The sequence below is a fragment of the Cavia porcellus genome, unplaced genomic scaffold (genome assembly GCF_034190915.1).
Source record: "Cavia porcellus strain 051 isolate PalLab524CR breed Dunkin Hartley unplaced genomic scaffold, mCavPor4.1 scaffold_23, whole genome shotgun sequence".
In the NCBI taxonomy this organism is placed as follows: Eukaryota; Metazoa; Chordata; class Mammalia; order Rodentia; family Caviidae; genus Cavia; species Cavia porcellus.
This window is the reverse complement of record NW_026947506.1, coordinates 55826769-55841453: the sequence shown is the minus strand read 5'-3', so window position 1 is coordinate 55841453 and position 14685 is coordinate 55826769. Positions and strand designations below refer to the sequence as shown.

The 14685-nt window shown below is 41.5% G+C and overlaps 1 protein-coding gene and 1 long non-coding RNA gene across 7 annotated transcripts in view; one reads left to right on the top strand and one right to left on the bottom strand.

The window, feature by feature from the left end:
• Positions 1 to 14685, bottom strand: part of LOC100721498 (S-adenosyl-L-methionine-dependent tRNA 4-demethylwyosine synthase TYW1) — a 174872-nt gene that overhangs the window by 60947 nt on the left and 99240 nt on the right. The gene's annotated exons all lie outside the window — the stretch shown is intronic.
• On the top strand, positions 1100 to 6348 carry LOC134472553 (uncharacterized). Its single transcript, XR_010042428.1, has 3 exons — positions 1100 to 1338; positions 4226 to 4500; positions 5666 to 6348. It is a non-coding gene; the product is annotated as an uncharacterized LOC134472553 (long non-coding RNA).

The window sequence follows — 14685 nt, the reverse complement described above, 5'->3', positions numbered from 1 at the left end:
GAAAGTAAAGGTCCCCTGGACACAGATACAGCTTTACTGGTGACAGTAAAGCTGGTAACTACGAGGAACGCCAAGTACAGGTGAGGGCTGTGTTCCACGCGGGCACAGAAAGGGAGTTCACACCCTGGGGAGCAGGTGGAAGACTCCGTCACACTGCTCAGAAGGTCGTGCAACCTAAGACTTATCAGTTCTTTACTTCTGGCAGTTTCCTTTTCATATTTTCAGAGAGCAGCTAACCACAAAAACAAGCTACAGAAGGCAAAACCTTAAAGTGAGACGACAAAACCTCCAAGTGGGACAACAACTGTATTTGAAATTTCATTAAAACCAAATTGAAAGCAACGGTTGTTTCTGATAATGTCTGTTCAAACCACCTGGTCACCCTTGGGAGCTACCCCTCCCTGTGCTCTGCTGGATGAAAATGCATGCTCTCTCATGCAGGACCAAAACCAAAAACAAACAAACAAAACTTCTCTTAATTTTGTTAAGACACTTCAGTTCCAATTAGGGAAACAGAACTAAGGCTAATTTTTTAAAAAATCTTCCTAATGCCCCTCACTGTTGTCTGAGTATGATGAATACACGTATCTGTTACAGCAGCACAAGAATCCTAAGGCACTGGTAAAACCATTATTCTAGAAAACAGAAAGAAACATACAAATGATGATCAAAATACATGGTGTTTAAATTTTTTTAAATTAATAAAGTAAAAGATATCACCATTAATTACTCTCAAAACACTTCCTATCGCCAGGGAGTGATGGTGCACTCCTGTAAACCCAGCCCTCGGGAGGCTGAGGCAGGCGGATCATTATGACTTTGAGACCTGTCTAGGCTACAAAGTGAGCTCAAGGCCAGTCCAAACTGCACAGTGAGACTGTCTCAAAAAGACAAAAAACCTGAGCAACCAATTCTGAGATGTGCAATATATTAACTAGTGTTAATCCTCTACTTTTTTTTCTTCTTGAAATTCTGTATCATTTCTATCCTTTTTTTGTTTTGCTTTTTGAAATAAAAAAAAGACCAAAAATATGCTTCCTATCATTTCAAACACATTTATTCTACCATATCTGCCACTTCCGGAAGCAGCTCTGGAGCATCTTCACGACCCGATGAGAAGCTCAATGACTACTGCTGTACACACCACTGACCGGAAGGCCGGAAGGCAGGCTCGTAAAAATACGACAGTGTGTGCTCACCCGCCCCGGTCAGCTGGCACCATGTGCTTTCCAGTTCTTCCTCAAAGTCAAAATGACTGTGTGGGACAGACATCAAGACAGCACAACTGAAGACACAAAAGACTCCAGCACTGCTTCCCGAGGTGGCAGGAACAATGAGGTAAGTGTATTTAAAGCAAAGGAAAACACAGAGGGATTCACAGAAATGTGTCCTTTACTGTAACAAATTTTAATTTAAACCTATGCCAATTTTTTATCAGCCCTTGTACAGTCAGGCTTCTGTGACAGTAAGGAGACATTTGTAACTTGATTAACCTACTCACTATGCAGGGAATCTGTTACAGGCAGCTAATCTGAATTCCAAATGATACAATTCATCTTTGGGCCAGTTCTGGATATTGTTATGCAGTACTCTAATACTTGTAAAGTGATTTTGATTTCCTTTCACTTAATGTAAATTAAGTGACTAGTCCAAATTACCAAGCAGGTGTGCCTTGTCACTGACACTTTGTTGACCTTACCACTGGGTGGTAATAACCCACAAATGCTGTACCTGCTGCTTACCTTCCGTCTCTGCCTTCTCCTTTGGTCCCCACTGATGGGAATCATCATTACCTGATATGAAGCACCCAATACATATTTGCTAAGTGAATGAACATAATTTGTGTAGTTAACTTTAAGGATCTAAGTTCAAACCCAGCCTGGGCAACTTGGTGATTTATCAAGATTTTGTCTTAAAATAAAAAGCAATGAAAGGGCTGGGAAAGTAGCTCAGTGTGAAGGCCCTGGGTGCAGTCCCCAGTATCAGTCAATCAGAGAATATACATAGTGCTGCACTGAATGCTACAAATACTATAAACATACAGTTGAAAGTACCTTGAGCAGCAAGAAGACTTCAGAAAAAGATGACCACACGAAACATGCCTAACACAACCCACCATCAAACCACTGGATAATAAACGGAACTGACAGTAACATGTTCCTCCCAGTTGACGGCAATAATTTGTTCATGAAATCTGGTATTATGCATAAGAGTGCCAAATGAAGCAAATTTCTCATTATTTTTATTGATTTATTTAGTCTTTCTGAGAGAGGGTCTCACTATGCAGTTCAGGCCAACACTGAGCTCACTTTGTAGCCCAGGCTGCTCTTGAACTTATAACGAACCTTCTGCCTCAGCCTCCCAGGTGCTGGGATTATTGGCAGGAGCCACCACACCCAGCTTCATTATTTTAAATAAGAAAAATTTAAATGTACTACATATCAACTTAAAACCTCTAAAGAATTTCTTAAAATGAAACTAAAACAAGGCAATATAAAACAACTATTGGGTTTGTAAAACACTGAAAATAAGATCAACACCCACTGCTCAGTACAGAACTATGACTTCATTCTGTGCTACCATCAAGCGTCCAACCCACTGGGTGACACCCAGTAAACTTCCAAATCATCCACAACTGGCTGGTGATCTACTGGTTACATCTGGAATGCCACTTAAAATTTTCTGCACATGGCTGTGAGTGCTGGCATGGGCCTGCAAGTGCGGCAGTTTGGGAGACTGAGGCAGTGGGTGACAAGCTCAAGCCCAGCACATGCGTAACTTAGTGAGCTGGCAAGATCATGTCTCAAAATAAAAACTAAAACAGACTGGGAAGAGGGCTCGGTATGAAAAGTCCTGGGTTCAAATCCCAGCACCAGAAAAGATACAGGAGGTTCTTCTGTGTATGCATTTTAGAAAATAAACATAAATCTCGCCCTTGCAAACTGCAACTTAAAACACTGTGTTGAAAGATTTCTACACTGTATGAAGTTTGGATACTTAAGACAGGCAGATGATCCATGTAGGGTATGATCTGCATTGGGAAGAAATGCTTCTCTTATATTCCTCGTATGAGCTGATGACTTACAAACCAAGAGTCAAAGAGTAAATAAAACTCTACTAATTTGTGGACAGCCAGATCTTTAAAACCAATTTTCTTTTTTTCTTCCCTTTTTTGAGTAGTTGAGGGTCACTACTATTCAAGCCACAATCTAGTCAGAGTTGACCTCAATACCCAGTAGCTTCACATAAAAGATACTTTATCAAAGGCAGGCTTTATTTAGTCCTGAAAGCCACTGTCCTGAAATAAATGCTCTACTGTGTGTGTGGTCATCTAAGACACCAAGATGGAGAAATTTCTAGAATACATCATCCCTGCTTCATTAATGATCTATATAAAATTGCAGTGTTTAAAGATAAATACATTTATTAAAATATAATTATTTTCTGTAATGCTATCACATATTATTTGTTTTTAATGGAAACTAGAATACACAAGAAAGTATCACCCATGACTCAATAGCTGCACATTTCTTTTAAATATCTTTGTTTTTAAGAAAAGGTATTTACTTAGTATTTACATCAAAAAATTTTTTTCAAGTTCTGTCAAATGGTCAAGGATTTTCACATAATTATTTGCAGAGTTTTAAAAGCTCTATTGATAGGTTAACCAGTTTTAACTTCGGACAGCAAGATCTTATAAAACCATTTCTCTTTTCTGGTGTAGTGAACCCTTTTTGGTTTTTGTTTGTAGTAGTACACGTTTCTAGGATCTAATGTTCACACTCCTTGTGTGGCCCTGATACATGTGCACAGTATGTCATAATTCCTTTGCAGTCCTGTTTCCTGCCTCCTCCCTACTTCATCCATCTCTTGGTCCTCTTGCCATTTGAAAAATTTCTCCCTGCTTCCCGTTATTTATCTTATATTTTGTTCTCTATTTATAATTTGAGTTTCTCGTTTAAGAGAAATCACACAATATTTAAGCTTGTGTGCCTTGTATTTCACTTAACATTATGGTCTCAGGGTGCATCCATTTCTCACAGATGAAGTTTATCCTCCTTTATGACAGAGTAGTACTCTATTGTGTGTAACACCATATTTTCTTTGCCCTCTTTTGTGTTAATGGGCATATATGCCACTTTCAAGGTTCAGTTCTTGTGATTTGTGCTGCTATAAACATGGGTATGCATGGACTACTATAATATGATGTCTTTAACTCTTTTAGGAAACATAGCTGAGAAATCTCCTGCCCAAGTCTAGCTATACCTCATCATTCCACTCTGTCCTCCCTGCTGCTGCTCTTGGGTTCCAGGAGTATTAAAAACCAGACACTACATACACTTCGTCAAATCCCCAAGCTCGGCTCCTGTCCTCAACAAGGAAGGCATCTTGGTAATCAGCAGTGGCTCTCAAGATGCACTGGACAGCTGGGGGACAAGCAATGAAGGACAACTTACTTTTAAACACCTCTCATTCTATGGCATTTACAGTGGTTACCAGGTAACCAACTATATATTAAGTACTAATTGATTTTTAAGACTCAGTGCAGCCATCTACTCTTGCAGGCAGGCTTTTCCGCCTCCAGCATCTCTCCTTTGCCCCTGCAGACCCTGTGCATTCCTGCACCCCAGCAGTCAGCGTAGGTGCTGAAACTGACCCCCAAAGAATGCAGCTCATCCAGGGGGCCAGCTCTCATTCCAGTCATACTTACATCCCCAAGCCTCACCCAGGACATGAGACATAAGAAGCTTCAAGGAAAAATTGGCCAAAATAATTACAGTAAGCAAAGTCTTCAAAATACTGTGGCCCACTTATAATACAATTTATTCAGAGAGGCAAATGACCAGTATTTAACCTGAGCCCACATGCCAGGCAATGTACGAAGTGCTTCGAGAGCCTTACCTCTTACTCCCAAACACAACCAGCTGGGTGGGGGGAACAGTTCTCAGCCCCACTTTGCTGATGACAGCGCAAAGGCTTTGCAGAGGTCCCACAGTTTGGCCATGGTCATGGGACCACAGTGCTCACTCTCTCGGGAGTGGCAAGACCTCCAATGCTTTGGCTAAGTACCTGCTAACCACAGAAATCCTCTCCAGCTGGGCGCGGTGGTGTGCGCCTGTAATTCCAGCACCGTGGGATGCTGAGACAGGAGACTCCACGTTCAAGCTCAGCCTGGGCAACTTAATGAAACCCTGTCTCAAATTTTAAAAAAAAAGTACTAGGAGAGCCAGGGATATAGCTCAGTGGCACAGCACCTGCTGGCAAGCACAAGATCCGCAGTTCAATTCCTGGTACCTCTTCCACCAAAAAAAACCAACCAAACAAAAGCAATAGGGAAGTAGCGCAGTATCTTATGTTAATAGTTACCATAAAAAATTACCTTCAAAGGTGAGGTTGGAGCAGTTTACATTCTCTGCAGAGGGGCATGACAGTCCTCGCCTCCTTGCTAACATTTTTATCTATATTTAAGGGCCATTCATATTTTTTGCCCATTAAAGATTTGTATCTTTTGTGTATTTTCACATCACTCTATAGATTTTTTACTTAATGATTGGTAGTTTCATTTTCAGAATGTTTCAGTAGTTCAGTGCTTTTAAAACTTTGTTAGCTAACTGATTTTAAAATTTAATTTAGAAATTTATTCTTTTAAACTGTCTTGTATTAGTCTGTTCCCAGTCTGAATGATGACGAAATCCTCAGAGGTGGTTAACATAGGAAGAAGACAGGCTCATTGTGGCTCACGATACTGGAAGGCCAAGGTCAAGCGACCACACCTGGTGAGGATCATGCTGGCAGAGCCCCAGAGCAACACAAGGCATCGCACAGCAAGACACATGGAACTGCGCACATGCGTGCACGGTCTGGCCTCTCTACGTCTTCGTACAAAGCACCAGCAGTGAATCCCCAGCCCCCCAACAGCCCCGAAGTCTAATCACCTCCCACAGGGCCCACCTCCAAGTACCACAGGGAGGTTTACACTGCAAGTGCTAACAGTTCACAATGGAGATAAACTGCAATATGGATTCCAGAGGGAACAAACCCTGTCCACACCACAGCACATTCTACCCCCAAGCACAAAGCCCAGGAAAGGAATGAGAGACTTGACAAATACAAGGTCTAAGGGCGAAGGAGGAGGGATCTTGCTCCTCTCGCATTAGCAGACCATGAAGCAAAATGATGACTCACAAGAACACCCTGCTCAGAGGGAAATAAAGTGTCTTTTGTTTTTTGAAACATCTTTACTCACATGATGATCCCTATAGATTCTGATTTTTGAGACCCTAAATTTTTATTTGATGATAGTAGAAAAAAATCAAGCAAAAAATAAATAAGCAAACCTAAACATAATTTTTTGCCTATGCACATGTGTATATATTACCTTCAAATATTACAAACATTTGCTCCACATTAAAACACAAAATATACAAGGATCAACAAATAACCACATAAAGTAAGGCACTAGAGACACACTGATCAATTGTGAATATTTGTACACAGAACTTTCTTCATGTACCAAATTTATCTTTCCTAGAAGGAATTACAGATTTTAACACTCCCCCCAAAAGAAGGTAATTTCTGGTCTTAATATTCAAAGCAGGTAAGCTCAGAATACTTTAAAGAATACATATCCAAAATAAATCTAAATTATAAACATGTTTTCACTGGGTAATAAAATTTATTTACAAGAACACATTTTCAAAATTAAGGTCATTAAAACTCAACATAAAATACATATTGTACATTTTCACTGCACGACAACTTTGGAGGTTTAGAATGAACAGCCAAGTACTGCAGCCTCACTTCCTGTCCTAGGCCTCACCAGTCAGCACTTCACACAATTATCCTCAGGAAATTGGACAGGGCAGGTGCTCTACAGTTGTCCTTTTACAGACAGGGAACCGAATAGAGTGCCATGGTGCTGCCCATGGTCAAAATGCCCACGCAAAGATGACCAAGTATTCCGCACAGTCGGGTGGCCCAGGGCACAGGTTATCAGTAAAGTGCCATGGGCCAGGGCTGTCCCTGCCACAGAGTCTTGCTGCTGTCACTGACACTGAGATCAGAGTGAAACCTTAGTAGCTAAGGGGCCCTAGAGTGATAGCACTTGGCTCTCGCTGCCCCCTGGATTCCCCTCCCATGCTTCTCCACCCAAATGTGCTACCGCACTGGCCAGCTGCAGAGCAGTCCCTGGCTGGAAAACAGCCAGGCTTTCATTGGAGCCTGAGTCTGGCGGGGCGGGTGACACAGAGCCGCCTGAGTGTCCATGGTGCCTACCAGCACGTGATGTTCATTTAAGACTCATGGCTTTGACTCTGGCTAACGGCCACTGAGTGCAAGCACTGCATTCCTACACTTGTCACAATGCTTCCATTGGTTTCCACTGAAATTCAGTGGCTAGGGAACACAGAGAGCCCAGTCAGACTTCTTTAAAGGGTACAGGATGGGGAAATGCAGGGTGACCTGCCTGCAGCACCCAGAGGCTCTCAGAAATCACTCAGTGTCCTTGACTGCCCACGCGGCCTGAATGTTCAATACCCCCACCTTCCTTGTTGGCAAAGTGCTGGCCACGAGTGGTCTAGGGTAGCCCGAACCTGGAGGACTTGAGAAGCACACCCTGAGAAAAAGACACTGCAAGTAACGGTGAGGTCCTGGCCCAGACACCATGCAAGCTGCTGTCTGCTGGCCTCTGGGGGTTAGAAATGGACACACATGCTCTAGACAACCAAGCCCAGGTGAGAGAGCCCAGGATCCACAGGATGGAGATCAGCGCACAGGCTGTCCTGGCTGGGCTGGGACCCTTGTCCTCCGAAACGCAGTACCAGCAGAACAAGCCCTTGTCAAAAGTAGGCAGAGCACGAGGCCTGTCCAGGTGGCAGCAGGCAGCCACCCCCCAGGCTTCGGGGCCTACAATCTTCCTCAGTGCCCTGGGATCAGCACTGCTTCTTGGCAGGCAGTGGGGTTCAAATACAAAATTTTAGTATACAATGGCAGATCACAAATCAGCACATAAAAGAAGGGCCATGAATAAATGATACTGAGAAGCTAAATAAAATTGGGTACTAAATTATAACTCAATTATAACTCAGAAGTTATAACTCAGAAGACTTAAGGTTTAAGCAGGTAAGTGCCCCCAGTGTGGGCCAAGAGGAGAACCAGTGGCTCCTGTGAGCCTGGCACTATGCGGGCTGAGGATCAAACACCACCCTCCTCGCTACTGGGAATAGATGTCTCAGCCTCTCTTGGGAGGATGACCATATGCAATATGGCAAATATGGGGGATCTCCTTATATCTTCTGCTTGAAGGTACAGGTTGTTTTCACTGTTTTGTTTGCTCTATTCAATACTCTCAATTGGTTTTATAATGCTCTGTTTTTGGTTTGATTTCACTGTATCTAATTGACTGGTAAACTACTGTGAAGATAACAAGATATACTATAGTACCTATTACTACTATCCTAGAATCCTGCTGTGAAGTTGCACCAATTTCACTGCATTGTCTCGATTGGCTTTGTTCTGTCTTGTTCTGTTGTATTTTTACTACCTTCAAAAAAAAAAAATGAAAAAAATATTTAAGCAATTAGGCCATAAAATGATGGGAAAATGGATATAAATATTTTTAGGTCCTAAAGGCCTAAAGCATGACATAAAAGCAGAATTCCCAAAGATTACTAAATACAAAGGAAAACTTTGGAAGACTTACATTCGACAGAGCTCAAATTAAAATTAACCTTGACAAGAGACAGGTGTGTCCGCTCTGGCACATCCCTGTGGTTTCCCAAACGTACAAAGTCAAATCTCCTGCTTCTTGTGCACAGGCTCCTCCCATCAGCTGTCAATACGTCACTCTGCTCACTCCTTTAGCTCTACCTCTATCAAATTCCAGTTTCTTGCTGAGGCTTCCAGAGGGTGCCCCCTGCATCCCCTTGGTACTTCGGCGGTCCTCCTGTGCCCTCAAAAGGCCCTTTTCTCTCCTTCTGTTTTCTCTCCTTTCTCTCCCCGTCACCTCCCTCCTCTCCCTCCCCTTCCCTTCCTCTTTCCTCCCCTTCTCTCTCGCATCTGTTTCCAGCGCAGCATGTGAAGCTGGGCAGTTGTCATTTTGTCCTCACAACAAACAAGAGGTTGAACAAAATTAAAATCCAACAGCTCTTAAATCCATCAGGGAAGTTAGGTCTTGGGGCAAACCTCTGCCCAAAAACTGGGGCAAGAAACAGGCAAATAGAGACAGCCACAACCTACAGGTGCACGTAAGGCTCTAGAACCCAGGCAGCACGGGGCAACCCAGCTGAGACGTAAAATCCGGAAGCCAACCAGGAGAGGTCCTCACATTTTAAATTTTGCTTCTACCACATTCTCGCAGTGGGTGTAGGAGGGAAGCCCTTAGACGCAGATGAGGGACGGGAAAGGAAGCCCTTGTGAAGAGTGCCAAGGCATTGTGCTCTTCTTACCAGGTCAGCTGTCTCAGAGGAAGCGCTTAACCAGAAGGGAACCTGCTCGCGGCTTCTCAGAGTCTCGCTGAGGGAGAGCAAGGCTGATCCCCAGCGCCAGCCAGCGGGGCCTCACATGGGAGAGAAGGCTGACACCCAGCTCCAGTCATTCTGGGCCTACTGTCTCCTGCAGGAAGGAGAAAACCCCAGGAAGACCGTGTCATGGTTAACACGCTGTGTCAACTGGAGAAGTTGGGAAGTTTACTTCTCAGCAGGGAGCCTGGGGCCAACTCTAAAAATATCCTCATTCTGTGCAAGATGAGGGCAAGGAGATTTTGGGAGTGCTACACCTGCCCTGGAGGAAGGGGTGATCTGTGTACAGCCTAAGTGAGAAGAGGCGTGTTCTCCCCCACCCCCACGCTTTGGCTCTGGCTGCTTTTGCCTTTATCTTTCAGTAGATTTGCCTTGAAAGAAATGTGCAAAGCAGTTTTTCAGAGAAAAAGGAAATGATACCGGTCTGAAATTCAGATCCGTATAACAGAGCACCACAGAGAAAATAAAAAATATAAGTTTTCTCTGTTCTTTTTTTAAATATGCTGTAGAACCACCCTGCCACTGAGCTATAGCCCCAGCCAAAATAAAAACTTTTACTTTTCTTATTCTTAGTTGAACTAACAGATAACAGTGTCTTTAAAATAATAATAGTAACAACGTCTTTCATTTTATTACGGAGCCTTATGTAAAAGTGAAACCAGGGATGGCAATGACACTAAGGAAAAATTAGAATTACTCTGTTATTGTATAGTGCTCTCACTATACACGAAGTGGCATATAATTGAAAACAAATTTGCATTTGTTGCAAATGTATACTGCAAACTCTGGGAACCACTAAAAAAGTAACAAAAGAAATGTAATTGATGTGTCAAGAAAGGAGAAAAATGGATTCCTATAAAACGCTCCACTAAAACCACAAAAGACAGACATATGGAAGATAAAAACAGGAACAAAGAACAAGAGCAACAAATCCAAATGGAGCAAATATTATAGATATTAACCCAACCATACAAAACCACCTGAAATGTACATAGTGCTATTGAAAAGAAAAACAAATAGGCCTATGGAAGAGAATAGAGGCCAGAAGTAGAACGACATAAACAGTCAACTGATCTCTAACAAAGGAGCAAAAATACTACAATGCAGAAAAGACAGGCTTTTCAACAAATGGTGCTAAATGGAAATCCATATGCAAAAAAAAGAAGCAAGACACAAACTCACACTTTTCACAAAAATTAACTCCAAATGGATCACAGACCTGAGGTAAAGGGCAAAACTAAGAGGCTCAGAAGCTAACCCTGGAGAAGCAGAGATGGCCTTGGCATAGACAGAACTTTTCCACGACGGTAGGAAAGGCATGACCTTCCCAAGGCAGAATCAGTAAGCCAGACTCTGTTAGTATGTAAATTTTTTCTGCACTGAAAAAGACAGTGTCAAGAGATAGACAATCTGCAGAATGGGAGAAAAAGTTTGGAGACAGATAATATTTATATTGTTTACAAGAGCGTCACAGCAACCAGTGTGAAATCATGACTATATAATAATATTTGGGGGAAATATTTGCAAAAGATATCTCTGATACTGTGAAATTCAGTAATGATTTTATTCTTTGTTTAGAGTGGTTTAGACTGTTTTGTATTATTTAATTTCAACAACTATTTTGAAGAGAATAAGAGACATTTCGGTAGCCAGTACTGATTTTCCTATTGTCCGGTTTTGAAGGCCTGCAATGCTTTCATTATTCTGTTTTAATCAGTTTTATACTATTTTGTTTTGTATGAATTCATTGTGTATGAAGATATAGACAATCATTTAGAAGAAAACAAGAGACATTATATTATAGTAGCCAACGATGATCTTGTGTTGTCTTGCTTTGAAATCTGTGTCATTTATGCTGTTTTCTTCTGATCTGCTTTGTTCCATTTGGTTATGTTTTGTTTTACCCTCTTTAAAATAAAAATTTAAAAAAGATATCTCTGATAAAGGACTCCTCTCCAAAATATATAAAGAACTCTGAAATTCCAACAACAAGAAAATAAGCAATCCAGTTAAAAAACAGGCCAAAGATTTAACCAGACACCTGATCAAAGAAGACATAGATCATATCATATCACATATCATAGAGGAAATACAAAATAAAACAGCAAGGAGATATCACTCCTATTAGAATCGTCCAAACCAGAACACAGATACCACCAAATGCCACCAAGGACAGCCAGAACTCTCTGTGAAGGAAGAGTCTAGTGGCTTTTTACACAATTAAATCTAACTCTTACAACCTAGCAATCAAACCTCTTGGCATCTACCCAAGTGAACAACCTATACGTAAGATGTTTACAGAACTTTATACATAATTGCCAAAGCTTGGAAGTAACCAAGATTTCCTCCAGAAAGTCAATGGATAAATAGTCTAGCAAATCCAGCCAGCAGAATATTATTTAGCACTATAAAAGAAATAATTATCAAGTCACAAAAGACACAGAGGAAACTTTAATGCATATTACCAAATGAAAGAAGCCAAATTGAAAAGGTTGCACATTGAATGACTCCAACCAGTATGTGGCACTCTGGAAAGTGAAGGACTACAACACAGTAAAAAGGCAGTAATGTGAGAGTTCCAGAAGGAGGAGGGATGAACAGAGAGAATATAATACTACAGTCATGGGCGTACGCTGTTATACACTTGTCCAAACCCACAGAGCGCACAATACCAACGCCGAACGCTAGTGGAAAATATGTACTGTGGGTAACAACTGTTATGGCTTGTATCTAGAGGTCCCCCCAAAGTCTCACGTGCTCACAGGTTAGGCTTTTTGGAGGTGGCTGGATCTTGGGTGTGTGCTGGTGGGATCAAGGAAGTGACGCTGGGATGGATTTATGGTGCAAAGCTTGGATTAACACTACCCCACCATGGAGGTGAGTGTCATTTCCCTGTTGGTGGGTAGCCTGGATAACATACAAGGGCCAGAAAGAGGGTCCCTGCTTGTTGCCTTCTGCCTGCCAGGACCTGTTTCTCCTCTGCAATGCTCCTCTGCCATGCTGCCCTATCCTGGAGCCAGCTGATTATGAACTGAATCCTCTACAAACTGTGAGCCCAATAACCCATTCCTATTTTAACTCTGGGTGTCAAATATTTTGTTTCTGCAATGAGAAAAGTAAAACAAGAATGTTGGGTGGATGTAGGTTCATCAATTGTAACAAACACTACTGATGAACAAGGTTGATAATGGGTAGGGTTTGCATCTGTGAGAGAAATCTGTACTTTCTGCTCAATTTTGTTAGGTGTCTAACGTCCATTTAAAAAAATGATCAATCCGCTCAGGACCTCTCTTGTCTCTTAGAAGCTGTCTTTTTCCTCAATAAATATATTTTGCTTTTTTTAAAAAAAATAATATATCCTAGCTGAGTGTAGTGCTGCATGCCTGCAATCCCACAAATCAGGAGGCTGATATAGAAGGATTGCAATGAGTTTGAAGCCAATCAGGGATACTTAGTGAGTTCAAAGCTGGCCTGAACTACATAAAGAGACCCTGATCAAAAAAAACAAAAAAAACTGCCACCCTACCATACAAAATTAATTACAGAAAATTAGTTTGAGATGGTTCACAGGCTCAAATATGAAAGAAAATATGTAAATCTCTGAAAGAAGAAAGCATAAGAAACTATCTTGATGACCTGGGGTGGGCAAAGATTTCATAAACTAGACATAAAAGGTATTAAACATACAATTTGTAAAAAGTGATAAAATAGGACTTTGCTAAAATAAAGAACTTTTAAATACATAATACTACTAAGAGTTAAACATCAAAGACAGATTGGGAGAAGTTATCTTTAGTACAAATATCTAACAAAGTACTTTCATCCAGAATGTATTTTTAAAAATATCTTCAGATAAGTAACAAAACAACAATGATCCAAATAGAAGCAGACTGGAGATATGAGCGTATGATTCACATAAAAAGATACCCAAATGGCCAAGAAGCATCTGAAGATGTTCGACATAAAAGATACTCACTTGGGCAACACAAAATAAAATCACAGTGAAAAGTCACTAAGCAACAACTTGGGTGTTTTAAAAAACAACACACAGGGTTAGTGAAAATACAGAACAACTGGTCCTTTCATATACTATGTGTGAAAGTCTAAATCTGTACAAATTGCTTTGGAAAACTAGCTGGTAGCATCTACTGAAGTGTAGGACATATATTTATCCTATACGCGAGCTAGATATAGATGTAAATGATATAGATAGATCTCCAGTAGAAAGGCACATATATATGCACCAAAAAGTAAGAATCTCCCTAAGTCACTTGTAATAGAACTGTGGAATAACGGTAAAAACACTAAACAATTCATGGTCCATACTATATAATAAGAAAAATGAATGAAGCACTATTACATGTAACATCATAGAATGTCAAAACACTGAGAAAAACAAAATATCAGACACAAAAGTACACATAATAAACGATTTATATAGACCTCAAAAAATAGGCAAAACCAAAATAACTTAAAAGTTGAATAATAGGCAAAGTCCTATATTTAGTACATTTTTCATGTTATTTTATATAAAAATAGGAAAATAACTCCCCTTTCTAAGTGAACGCATACCCATTTATGCGCACACGTATAGTGCAGGAGCTGCACAGCATACAGTGTGTGTGTAGCCACTTCCCACTGGCCCTGCCCCCACTGACTGCGTTTTCAGCAACACAGTCTGTGCAGGCGGGGTACAAAAGCTAACAGGACCTGGGGGGGGGGGGGTGCTGTGGCCAATGGAAGTAAACAATGTCGACCCAGCACAATCCTGATAAGCAACTTACTCATGTTAATGTGGAGCTGCCAGCTGTGCGCACATCGCAGACACCTCTGAGCTGGACAGGACGAGGGTGCCACAGAGCAGTAGCGTGATGACAGGGCTTCCTCCCCATGCCTTCACGATACTCATGGAGACCTCTGCCCCAAGACACGTGCAAGGAGCTCCCTCCTGTCCCCAGCTCAGCTCAGCAGGATGCTTCTTGCTTGTGACACCATGCATGGCCCTTTGCCTGGACAATACCTGACCATCACAGTGACTCTTCAAATCCTATGACCACTTTGCCCTTGGTCGGCTTTTCTATAACCTACGCAGAATTGTGTGGGATGTTATATGACTGGGTGTTACATATGCTGTAACACACACACCTGTAATCCCAGCACTCTGGGA